The sequence below is a fragment of the Hydra vulgaris genome, chromosome 03 (genome assembly GCF_038396675.1).
Source record: "Hydra vulgaris chromosome 03, alternate assembly HydraT2T_AEP".
In the NCBI taxonomy this organism is placed as follows: Eukaryota; Metazoa; Cnidaria; class Hydrozoa; order Anthoathecata; family Hydridae; genus Hydra; species Hydra vulgaris.
The window spans coordinates 22183114-22197500 of record NC_088922.1 but is presented as its reverse complement, the minus strand read 5'-3'; the positions used below and the strand labels follow the sequence as shown (position 1 = coordinate 22197500).

Sequence of the window (14387 nt, the reverse complement as noted above, 5' to 3'; positions counted from 1 at the left end):
TCTTTTTTATTCACCTGGCCTTAGAGCATGGCGGGTCCAGCATTTTAAGGTGTTTGAGATAACTATTTTCCAAACATGGAGCAAACTCCAAACATTTATCCCAGTGGGCACACGACGTTGGAATAACGTTGAAATAACGTTGATCAATGTCGATCAATGTCAATAAACGTTATTTCAACGTTATTCCAACGTCGTGTGCCCGCTGGGATATGTTTATAATTATGTCAAATGAGGATGTTTAACAAAAAGTTGATATGATTGGAGCCCGAAAACAAAAAAACCCCAATATTTTTTGCCCCCTACCCCTGACGTGAAAGCAACAAGTTAATAAAATATATCTTTTACTATTCTTATTTTAAATTAGTTATTTTAAATTATTAGAAAAGATAGTCTTATAAGACTATCTTTTCACACACACACACACACACACACATATATATATATATATATATATATATATATATATATATATATATATATATATATATATATATATATATATATATATATATATATATATATATATATATATATATATATATATATATATATATATATATATATGATATATATATATATATATATATATATATATATACATATATATATATATATATATATATATATATATATATATATATATATATATATATATATATATATATATATATATATATATTTAAACAACTTTAAAAAGTATTCTACACAATAAAGTGCTCAATGTTCTTAAAAGAACAGAGCAATTATATTACTAATATATATATATATATATATATATATATATATATATATATATATATATATATATATATATATATATATATATATATATATATATATATATATATATATAAATATATATATATATATATATATATGTATTTATTAGGTTGGATTTAATTAGATTTAAATCTAAACGATTTACATACGTTTATTCAACTAAATCTAAACGTTTAATATACGTTTAATTAACCACATCTAAACGTATATACATTTATTGGACTAAAATCTAAACGCGTTTTAGACGTTTATTAGACTAAATCTAAGCGTTTAATATACGTTTAATTACACTAAATTTAAACAATTTATTTACGATAATTGAACTAAATCTAAACGTTTTATATACGTATAATATACGCTTTATTAACCCTATAATAGACGTCGAAAATACGTTATAATATCGACGTTTTATGGAGGTTTGACCTAAACGTCAATCTGGATTTCATTCTGAACGTATAATCGACCAAGTTTTAACCTTTTATCTAAACGTTGTTTCGACGTTTAATAAACGTTTGTGTGTTTACTGGGTAAGTTAAAAATATTTAAAATAAACAAATACAAACTAAATATAATAACAAATTTAATTACGTTAATACTTGTAAGAATATTAAAATTACTTTTTATTTATTAGTTATTATAAATTTAATTATATAAAAATAATAATTATTATAAATTTTATTACGTATTTTAGACGTCTATTACAGGATTATTATACGTATAAAAAGCGTTTAGATTTTGTCTAATTTACTTTTAAATCTAGTAACGTATGTAAGCGTTTATGTTTAGTCTTAGTAAACTTATATTAAACGTTTAGATCTTATCTAATAGTTTCGTTGATTTAGTCAACGTAATTTCAATTGAAGTTTTGAAACTAATATAAATCAAAATTACGTTATAACTTCTTTAACTTTATATAAGTAATAAGAGCTATATAAGTATTGAAATTTATAAATAAGATATAGTTATGAAGGTAATGAAATTTATAAATAAGATATCGTTATAAAAGTAATGAAATTTATAAATAAAATATAGTTATAAAAGACCTGGTTTTATTTTTTATACTTTTTATAACAATTATAATATGCTTATAAACTTTTAAACTATACTACTTATACTATAATTTTATTTTATAAAATTAGATATAAAGTTATAAACTTATATAAAACGTTTTCATATAGTGGGGATTTAGAGAAAAAATGTTTGTGCACTATACTTGTTTATGTTTCGATAATTAAAAAAAAAATTAAATAATCAAACTTTTTGCAATGGAAATTTTATAGTAACAATTTCTATCAAATATTTTTAAAATTTATTCTCAGCAGAAAATAAAAGTTTAAATTAAGATTAAGTCAAAGATTAATAATAAAATTAATAAATTCATATACAAATATTTTGGATCATTATTTTCTCTGATTTATGCATTATCAAAAATCTTTCTAGAATACCGTCAACCGCTTGTTTATCATGCACCTGTTTGTGCAACATCATCTTCCACATTCGTATCCTGATCGTCTGATTTCGTAACAAAAATATTGCAAAAAATTATTTGGATTGAAAACTCACAGAACTCCAAATAAAAGCTGTTGAAAACCATTTTTTTAGATTTGGAGAATGACAAAATTGAGACACCGTTTGCAGAGTTGCCTGTAAAATTGCCTGTGCAAAAATGGGAAGATTTGGTCTTGTTAGATGAAATAAGTTCTTGTGTTAATTTGGTAAGTGTTCCTAAATTTAGTAAACTAAGATTGATAATAATTTATATATAATGATAATAGTTTAATTTTGTTGTATTATATCGATATCTATTACATCGATATAATTGATATATGGAATATAGATCTAAAATTCAATCTTTATGTTTATCTGTTTTATATATTTTTCCAGTCAAAACTGCTTGATGTAATTGGTGGCTCTAGTATAAAAGCGATAACATATAATGTTATGAGCGAATTAGTCTGTAATAACCTAACACTAAAAATGAATTGGTTAGATAGATTTAAAAACAAGCACTGATTTAGCAAGTTAAAAAAAAATTCTGGCATTGTCTTCAGTCTAGTGCTATAGTATAGTTTTATTTCGTGGTGATTGTGTAAACTACGACCTAAATATTGTATTTTAAACTTTTCAGGTGCTGTTCGAAAATACGAAAAAAATGTTAGCAATGTCGATATTGAGAGATGCATCAAACGTTGGCTCGTGCAAGCTCCAGATAAAAATGGTGGTCGAGCTAAACGCACAGAAAAAGCCCTGCTTTCCAAAAATGATTTCGCGTGAAATCTTTTTGTTGATTTTTTTGCTTTAGTTAAACCTTTATATCCGATGTATTTTTATTCCGATGTATTTTTTATTGAAACACAAAATATTAAAATAGAGAGTATTGATTTAGTCCATTATTACATGATGACTAAACTTAAAAATAATTTTGAAATTTTCGCTTTTGTTTTATATATATTTCATATATAATAAAATAACAATTGTTATTTAATTGTTATTTAATATTAATATAATTAATATTGCTTATCAACAAAAGATAACAATAAATCGTGTAAGCAAGTAAAATGAACCAAAATTACCCGATAAAACGAATAATGGCTAAAAAGTGGATAATGCCCGGCCGAAAAACGGCTGCCATGCATGGATCATACATTAAACGGTGAGCAACACTTGGCTTGGCCCATGCTTGTTTTCGGTTGGTGGGCCATGCGTGGACCAAGCACGGAGACTTTGTTGGGTATACGATAAAATAAAAATTTTTCGATGAAAACAAATTTAATTGAAAATAGCAACAACAAATTTTTTTATCAACTTGTTGTTCTCACGTTTGGGGTAGTCGCAAAAATTTTAGAGCTTTTTTGTTTTCAGGCTCCAATCATCGAAGTTTTTAGCAAAGTATCTTTTTTTAACATAAGTATAAACATATAAGAGTATGCTCCATGTCTGGAAGTTAGTTATCTCAAATTCCGAAAAAATGCTGAAACCGTTAAGAGTCTTTTATTTAGATCTATTTTTTAGGTTTCACAAGTAAATTTTGAAGCTTACTCAAAAAAATTTTAATTCAAATATTATATAGATTATGTATAAGTTCCGTTTTGTTTAACTTTGAATTGCTCTGCAAGTACTGCTTGCAGTATTTTGTTTTAATTTATTGTTGATACCTTCTGGTGATACCTCCAAAGTTAGTATTGGTGCTATCCTCAGCAAAAGCAATGTATTTGCTTTGTATATTCAAGTTTTTTTATCTGCTAACAATGTAGCATGAGATAGTTTCACCTGTTTCACCAGGAGTGGCTTTTATTTCTATGACTTTTGCTGTGACACCTTCTTTGATTGGATCAAAGAGTTGAATAAAATAGGAAATATTTTAATAGAACCATGGTTACTAAGGACCAGTGAAGTCAACTTTTTAAAACTTGAATTTAAATAAAAGACGAATTTAGATCATAGACGTACACCGGAATTTAACTGAAAGACGAACTTAAGCCGTATATGTAACCCAAATTTAACTGAAAGACAATTTTGTACTTCTAAACCGAATTTAACTGAAAGCCGAATTTGGATTTTAAAAACACATTTAATTAAAAAAGATATTTTTTAGAACTTTTATAAGTTTTATAAAAAATGTTTCTTTTTTTTGTTTTTTTTTTTGTTTTTTGCTTTAAATGTTCCAAGAAGACGTAACGGTTTTAACACGGAGTATATCAGAAAAGTGTTAAACTAGGAAGTTCAAAGTTACTTTACCGATGGAGCAAAATATGCCCAGAGCATGCTTCGAACCCTAGGTCTATTGCTACTAAAGCAAGCGCTCTAACCACTGCGCCGTGGTTGTTGTGTAATCATTTTTTATAAGCTAAAGTTATTATTATTTAGCTTGTAGATAAATAATTTAAAACATGACATAGAACAAGTTAAGCCAAGTAAATTTTAATTTATTAAAAATAATACACGCTTTCAAAAAAAAAATTTGCGCAAAGTAAAAAATCTAAAAATTCAGTAATAATGAAAATTTAAGTTATGGAATCTTTACAACTTAATGTTTTTAAACGAACATGAACAAAAAAACATTTACAACGTTTAATGAAAAATTTTGATTGTCAATTTTATAAAGGAAAAAGATCGTTAAGAATATTAGGTTAAATATTCACCAGTTTTTTAGGATTTTTTAAAAGCGATAAATAAGATTTAATAAGTGATGAATAGGCTTTGTGCCTAAAAAAGACTTTTTGAATATTAACTGAGACAAATTTATTTCCAATATTTTTTTTTTTTTACCGAATTCGTGTTCCCAAGGCACTTGGCCTTGGCTACTTTATTCGAAAAGCTACTTCTAATAATGGTTACAACCCTCTATCAACTCTCTAACTCCGAAACACTTTTCGGAGTTAAAAAGTTGAAAGAGGGTGGTAGCCAATAGAAACAGATTGATATACATAAAACATATAATATATTTTATAATTCTTCTTCTTTATAAATTGAAAAAAACTTTATAGTTTTCGAATTTAACTGAAAGTTAAATGAAATTTTAAAATAGTTACCGAATTTAACTGAAAACCGAATTTCTATTTCAACTTCGGCACCGAAGCCGAAGTCGACTTCGCCTTTCAGTAAACTTTCCAATCCGAATTCAAACGAATATTCACCGGTCCTTAATGGTTACTACCGTCGCTTGCTAATTTCAAACAACCAATTCTTTTTAGAACCTCTATATTCAAATTAATTGAGTGGGGAGGCCAGACTTAATTATTGGTTCTGATTTTATTCTGGCTCAAGTGAGTTTTTTTTGGAAATTTTTAAGTTAAGATATACAGTCTTGAGCCCTTTACTAACATAATACATCAAAAATAAAAGACTGGTGATGACTTATTGTATAAAATGTCAATGTAACTTCTGCAGAATGAACTTATTTTGAAGTAGGCTGTTTTGTATAGGCTTGAAAAATGTCTGGATCGTTCTTGTAGACGCAGGTAATTTTAAAATTGTTTTGTGTTTTGTTGTGTTTAGTCAAGATTCAAAATCCACAGCATTCAAAACAAAATAATGTTTTAATAAAAAGAAACATTGAATGATTTGAATGTAAAACATCTAAGCTACGGTAAAAAAAATATTGAAATACAAACTAATAACTGTACATTTTAGTTCGTCGAATTTAATTAACCATTCTTCAGACCATTTTACTAAAGTGTTTATGTCCTCTTGTAACAACTTATTATCAACATGACAATAATTGATTGAAATAATTTTGGTATCGTCTCCATATTTAATTTCTTTAATAATCTTTCTAGATATGTCATTAATAAAGATAAAAAACAGAAGAGATCTAAGTACTGAACGTTTGGTGCTCCACTAGTAACCTTATTTCAGTTTGATATTCTCCTATCACCACTCTCTAAGTACGGTCTGACAAAAAAGCATTCGACCAATTAAACAAAAATGACTCGAACCCCAGTCCAAATAATTTTTTCAATAATTTTATGTGAGAGACTGCATCAAATGGTTTTGTGAAATCCAAGAACAAAACATCAACTTTTTTTTTTTTTAGGTGCCCCAAGAAGTCCTTACGGTCTTATCGCAGAGAACCGCAGAAGAACATTTAATAGGAAGTTTACGCCTCCTTTCGAACCGATGTTGCAAACTTGCCCAGAGGTGGGGTTGAACCGCGGATCTTTTGTGTCTGAGGCAAGAGTGCTACCATTGCGCCACGGCTCCAATCGAACAAATTTTCACCATACGCTCAGATGATTGGATGAACAAATCTAAGGTTTCTAACAAGTTTGTTATTCAACTTTTGTTGTTAACAAAATTATGTTGCTTTCAAAAATTAAATAGTTTTCAATAAGATCTCTAATAATTACCATCTCTAATAATTCACTCCATATTTTTACAAACGATTGGTGTTAATGAATTCACTCTAAAATAATGTTTGACCATGACCATAATTTTGGTATTTTACCTGTAATTAATGATTTATCAAATAATAATGCTAAAGGACTCGACAAAAATTTCGAACATTTTTCAAAAGACCAACAATTCTTTTTTTCGTTACACAAGCTTTTAATTTCACTTGTCATCCACGGCTAGTTTTTTTTTGTATTGAAAATTATTTATATTTAAATTTAACTTTAGAATATATTTTTCACACCCTATTCATATTTTCTCAGCCATTTTTTGTAACATGCATTAACGTCAGATCCTTCAAATTCCTATACCCAGTTTATGTCTTTAAAATACAAATCTAACACTTAATATAGACAGCAACAAAGCTACTACATTTTTCATGGCTTGCAACACAACTACTACATAAGCATATTGCCCGCTATATGCCTATATAAAATAATATAACAAAGCGTGTACGCAAAATAAATGTGAAAGAATAAGCACATCATTTTTTTTCAGTGGTTGTATTAAAATCTTTTTAATTGTTTTGGATTTTGTTTACAACGTGTTGTGGTTTCAAAAAAATATGTTAGTTTTTTAATTTAACTTGAAATTAGTTTTAAAAATGACAAAAAAAGACGTAAGAGAAAAAATTATGCACAAATATTTACAAAATCCTAATAGTAGCTACAATTTGATAGCAAAATCGTTGCAAATACATCCATACACCTTTAGTTGTGTTATTCAACGTTTTTCTCAAACAAAATCAATCAAACGCAAATCTGGTCGTGGAAGAAAGAAAGGTTTTAAAGATATAAAACTAATTAGAAAACTGGTTAACAGTTTTAAGAATAACCCAAACCTTTCACTAAAGGAACGCGCAAAAATATATGGATTTTTTCTTAGTTTTGTTTCAAAAGTCAGAGACAAACGTGGTTTTCATTCTTTCAAAGCACAAAAAGTGGCCAACCGTTCTGAAACTCAACAAAAAAGTGCAAGTACCCGCGGCAGAAAGTTGTATGAAAATTTTATTTCTAAAAATTTCTGTATTATTGAAGACGATGAAACTTATATCAAGTACGATCATCAACAAATTCCTGGTGCTGTTTTTTATGTTGCCAAATACAGAGGAAAAGCAGATAAGAAATTTAAATACACAAAACATGACAAGTTCGCTAAAAAAAGCTTTGATTTGGCAACCTATTTGCAGTTGTGGCAAAAATCAGCACCTTATATTTCTCAGTCCACACTTTCTGGTCAAATATATGTTAAAGAATGTTTACAAAAACGTCTATTGCTTCTCATTAAATCACACAATAACAGACATGTGTTCTGGCCTGATTTAGCTTCAATTCATTATTGTAAAGTAGCTATGGAATGGTATAAAAAGAATAATGTGAAATTTGTACCTAAAACAGAAAATGTCCAAACTGCCCAGAATTGCCCTTGATTGCAGAATTGAGAGTTATTGATAAGTACTGAGCTATTATTAAAATAAAAATGAAAAAAACAAAAAAGCTTTGCAGAAACATTAAAGATATTAAAATATCATTGAACAAAGCATCAAATAGTTTTGATTCTTATTCTGTGCGCAAGCTTATGGGTACCATTAAAGCAAAAGCTCGAAATTTTATTAGATTCCCACAGGAATAATTAATTTTTTTTTCTAATGTTTAATCTTCTTATATTATTGTATTAAAATATTACTTGGTTCGAAATAAAAATTGAGGAGTACTTTTTTTTAGTTGTTTTTCTACTTTCATATTTATTTCGTGTACACGCTTTATACAGTATGTTTTAAATAAATTTAAATAAAATATATTACTCTAATTTTAGTGATGTGAAAACGAAAGTTGCAAAAGCCAAAAAAGCAGTTGAACTTGAAAGTAAAGTTAAATTAAATATATTACCAGATTTTAGAAATATCAAAAGTTGTACACGTTAATTTTATTTGACGTCAAATAAAATTGTAATGCCTTTTTTTTTAATATTTAACAATATATTTTTTAACTAAAACGACAATAAATCCATATTACAAGAATTTTTTTTTTTGGGTTAGATTTTATTTTAGGATTTCACTTTCAGATCGATTACACAGGTCAACAAAAAAAAAAAATTTTCTGGTGCCGAGCAAACAATTTGTTTTTTGTATAGCATTTCTCATTTTGATTTCAAATATGCAACTCTTTTTTTACCATCAGCTCAAGTTGTAAAGTTATTTAGGTTCAAATCTTAAGTATTTAGGGTAAAGTCCCTAATATTGTCGAAAAAAAAGTTATTCAAAAGTATGTCAACCTGGGTCTCAAAAGAAGCGCATTTTCATAGAGATTATAGAAAACATAAATATTTTTTCTTAAAATTTATTGACAAAAAAAATATGTGAAAAAATGATAAAGACTCTTAAAAAAATTTCAACAGAATGATATTCAGCAACAATACAAAAAATACTTATTTTTATTACAAATGAATAACATTTTTAAAATCTCTATGAAAATACGCTTCTTTTGAGACCCAGGTTGACATACTTTTGAATAACTTTTTTTTCGACAATATTTGGGACTTTACCCTAAATACTTAAGATTTGAACCTAAATATCTTTACAACTTGAGCTGATGGTAAAAAAAGAGTTGCATATTTGAAATCAAAATGAGAAATGCTATACAAAAAACAAATTGTTTGCTCGGCACCAGAAAAAAAAATTTTTTTTGTTGGCCTGTGTTATAAACAAAGTTCATTTGTTACTTTTTCTATAGGCATAATAGTTTTTGAGTTTACCTTGGAAAACGAAAATTAGAGCTGTTAACAAAACCAAATCGATATTTCAAAATATGATGTCCATGTTTGATGCCACCTAACGGCGGAAAACATGGACATCATGCTAAGACCTGTCGGTTACATACAATGACATAAAATTTGCTGTTTTTCAACTTCAGTCAAACACCATACTTGCTCAATATTTTCATTTATCAGATATTTTTCATTTATTTCACCACATTAAGATCAACTTAGTAATGTATGTATTCATTTAGGAATACATACACCACCACCATAATTAAGTTGATCTTAATGTGGTGACAGGTCAGACTATAACCCGGAATATTAGTAGTTATCGTAACTGACCACTAAGTCTTGCACACAAATACAATTTAAAATTTAGATCTGGAAATATCATTAATGAGTTCGTCAAATTTGTAATGACGTGAAATAATCAATGCTTTTTGTTTTTATTCTTTTTAAGGTCTTGATTTATTTCCTTTATCAGCAGTGTATTAGTACTCGAATCCAATTAAATTCGAACATCTCCATTAATGTCTTTATCAGAGTTACTGTTAAATCTGGTTATATAAATATTGACAAGGTATATGAAAAGAATGTTTTGAATGATTTTGTCCGCCTTATCATTTATTGGCTTGAATAAAAATTGCTATTTAATACTAGGGCGTGTTAAATCATTGCCACCATATCTTCCTCCATTTCCAATATACACTTCTCATATTTATTTGTGGTCTGGAATATTATTTTGGTAATTGGTGTAGTTATGGAGATTTGAATTACTTTATTTGGAATTTGCATGATTTTGTTTGCGTATTATGTCTAAACAAGAGATGCTATAATATTTTTTGCTTCATGCTTTTTTAATGTATTAAGAAACCATTCTCTTTTTTATACAATTTTCAAAACTTTTTTTATTACCCCTAATTGTGAATCTAAAGAGCACCATTTTTGAGTCTTTGGATCAATTCTGCTAAAATTTGGTTAATACGAATATGTTGCAGAATATATTAATAATATGCCGCATCACCTATTCTTATTCGAAAACACTCTAAGTATTCTAGAGTTATTTTTTAGTCTTGATACGGCTTAGATTTGAGTACTTATTTAAAAAAGGACATCTGTATTTAAGATAACGATTATAAATAACATTACATTACTTTTGGTAAATAATATGGTAAATAATATGGTAAATAATTTTGGTAAATAACAATGGTAAAAAATAAATAACATTACTTTGGGTAATTGATTGTGCAAAAAATCAAGTCTGCTTTGATTGACCTATGTTTACAGTTTATAACTAAATAACATATTCAAAATATTAATATGAACATGTTAATTAAGTATATATTAGTAGTAAAAGTATTAGTAGTTTACACTGTGTTACACAGACCCAGTGAATGTGTTGTTTTGCACACTATTTGTTATAGTATTACAGCAGTTATGTTTAATTGTTACTCAGCCATTAATTGAAAGCTGTTTTTGCTGTTACACCTTCAATTGAAAGTGATTTCCATGCATCTAAAGTTCTGTTAAAAAGGAAATGCTCCCTTTTAATAAGAGGAAGCATTTCTTTTTTAACATAATTGCAGCTTTAAGAGTCATCTTTAACATAATTGCAGCTCTAAGAGTCCTAAAGCAATCCCCTCTTAAATAGTTTTAATAAGTGGAAAACGTTTTCAAATATTTATTTTGTCAATGTCATGCATAAGTTTGTATAATTGGAGCGAATCTCTCCTTTCTATACTCTCAGAGTTAACAAGCCAATGACAATCAGTTAATTCGAATGTTTATTTTAACAAAATATTTACAAAGTATTCATAACAATTACTAAGTCAGTGAAATTTGTAAACAAATCATTTAAGAAGTTCCAAAAGTAGAAGGAAAGCACAAATGGTTCAGCAATGCTTTTAGAAAGACTTTTAAATTAGCATATTTAATAAATACACTCTGTAACTATGTGGTAAATGTAGAAGTTAAAAATACTAATTGCTTAAATAAACATTTAATAGGACTTAATAGGAGTGAAATCCATAATAATAGGACTTAAATCCTATAAATATGAGTTAATAGGACTGAAATCCATAAATGCAGCAGAAAGGATTTAAGAACTTACCACCTATAGTAAAAGCAGTAATTATGAAAGTAATAAAGATATTTTGCTGACATTTAGAGAAGACCTAGCCGATGGGCTGTTAAATGTTCAGTATTCTAACAAGAATAACTACATTGTAATCACTTTTTATAGATCTTCCAGAATAGTTATGACCCTATTGGAAATGCCTTAAAACTCAGATGTTACTATAAAGTTTGGTTTGTAAATCTTCCAAGATATTTCATTTGTTAGGCTTATTTAAAAATTTGATTATTTACATTGAATACTTTACTTTTGATATTTCTTTGCAGTTATCTTATTTTTACTTATTTGTTATTTTTCATTTTTTTTTTAACTGCATTTTGTTGCATCATATTACTTCTTTATTGGTTTAGTTATTGAGTATACGTATTTTAGGATAAAATAATATATTTTGATAAAGGATGGTAATAAAAAGTATAGTATGGTAATAATAAATATTACTGCTTAGATCTCAAATAAATTTGAGATCTAAGCAGTAATATAGACTTAATCTTTAACCGCTGACAGACTGCCAATCTATAAAAGTGCAAATATGCTACTCTGGTCAATCTAGTGTCATGTTGACAATATTTGTGAAACCATTTCATTTGTTTAACTAATTTATCACCTGTTTACTCATGTTCCTTAAAAGAATACATTTATGTAGAATTTAATTGTAAACCATGTTGTAAAACCAAGTCTAAAATATATGAAGTTGTGAAAAGCCTCTGAATCCAGAACTTTTCTTTTATATTGTGGGCGAGTGGTTTTGAATCATATACTAAACAAAGAAAAATACATTCATTTTTTAATTGTTAGTTTAAGTGAAGCTTACATTGTACATATACTGTGCAGAAAAGATTAATTGACTCAATTAGGTTGTGTTTATGAATTTCTTTGTTGCTTTGAGAACAATGCCAGAGTGTTCTACTCTGATCATCTATTAATTAGTTTATAACTTTCATTATTTAAATCATTTAGATTATGATATCAGCTAAAAAAAAAATGATACAATATCTTTCTTATAATACTCGGTGAATTAAAGAAGTTATCAAGAGCAGCAGTTTGTAAAAAAAATTTAATGCAAAGAATAATGAAAGTTGTTGTCTCAAGAGTGGATGATTTTAGTTTAATTTCTATTAAATGCTGTTTTTGCGTTTAAGTGTTGTTTAAGTGTTGATTTTGTTTAATTTTTGTTAAGTTAAATGTTAAATACATCTTCTAATGAAATAGTATCTAATGTCATAAGAATAGAGTTAACCCTTCTAGAGCCTTTATCATCTGTTGTGTGTGTGTGTGTGTCTAGTGTTGTATATATTTTTATCTGGCTGTATGTATTAAAATAATAATATTTAAAAAAAGTTTTCGGTTATAATTGCATTAAAAGATACAATACTTTATGAAATCTAAAGCAAGTTCAATGAAATGAAGACAATGGGTCATGTCAGCTAAAAGAGTAATATAGAGTACTAAGATAATAAACTTAAAACTATTTACAATCAACTAAGTTAATTAAATATATACACATGAAAAATCTTTACGTTATTATTTATTTATATGAAAAATGTAATGTGTTATTATTTATTTATACTAAGGTAGGCCTAGTTTTATGAATGTCTTTAAACTTTTACTGTAAACTTATACAAACTGAACTAATTTTGCAACATTCTTCGATGCTTTTTTAAAAGTCTGAGATAAAATGTCAATGTTTTTTTTTTTTCTAGGTTTTCTGGGTTTATAATTGCAATTTGAATAGCAAAGCAAAGAAGCGTGATTGCAATATTTAACTCTTATCAAAAAAAAATTACATAACTTAGTATGAGACAAATTTGTTGAAAAGGTAAATATCATTTTTATTTTGTTAATATTTAGGCAATAGTTTACAATTTTTTTGGTGGCTAATATTTTTGTTTATTACTTTCAGCTCGCACCATTGTTTTCAGACGATAAATAAATTTTATTTCGAAAAGAAGTAGAATACAACATTCAAAAAGTTTTAGATTAAGTCTGTATATCTTTTAAAACCCAATTGTAAAGTTACTTTTAGATTTAGTCTGTATATCTTTTAAAACCCAATTGTAAAGTTACTTTTAGATTTAGTCTGTATATCTTTTAAAACCCAATTGTAAAGTTACTTTTAGATTTAGTCTGTATATCTTTTAAAACCCAATTGTAAAGTTACTTTTAGATTTAGTCTGTATATCTTTTAAAACCCAATTGTAAAGTTACTTTTAGATTAAGTCTGTATATCTTTTAAAACCCAATTGTAAAGTTACTTTTAGATTTAGTCTGTATATCTTTTAAAACCCAATTGTAAAGTTAAAGCAATGCTACAGCCGAGCCCATATCTCTATCATTCTGAATATATATCTGTTAAAGACCAATCTACAAATTTGTGAAATTTTATGTATTTCTTTTTATTATGACTTTACTTGAATATTTGCTATCTATTATTTTTTTCTTTTAATAATTATATTGACGTTTTTTCTAAGCGTTATGCAATATAATATTAAATTTATATTTAAATATATATAATATGACATATATCAATTTCAAAATGTTTATTTATACGATTTAATTTAACTTTACAAAATTGATAGAAAATTATTAAAAATAATTATAAAATATTATTTTTAAAAATATAGTTAGTCAAAATAATAGTAAAGCGATTTATATTAAAATATAATTAAATAAAATAATTATTGCGAAAATATTAAGATAACAAATTTTGCGAAAACTTCTCATATTTTGATACAAAGTTTTGAGTTCAGATTGATATCAATGCGTGATATCATTTTGATATCATATTGATATCGTAAACTTCTCATATTATGATATCAGGGTTTGA

The 14387-nt window shown here is 26.6% G+C and overlaps 1 protein-coding gene and 1 long non-coding RNA gene across 2 annotated transcripts in view; one reads left to right on the top strand and one right to left on the bottom strand.

The window, feature by feature from the left end:
• Positions 1 to 14387, bottom strand: part of LOC100197700 (steroid 17-alpha-hydroxylase/17,20 lyase) — a 35448-nt gene that overhangs the window by 13870 nt on the left and 7191 nt on the right. The window lies entirely within an intron of this gene.
• On the top strand, positions 13256 to 13726 carry LOC136078025 (uncharacterized). The gene is made up of 2 exons (XR_010637451.1): positions 13256 to 13379; positions 13464 to 13726. It is a non-coding gene; the product is annotated as an uncharacterized LOC136078025 (long non-coding RNA).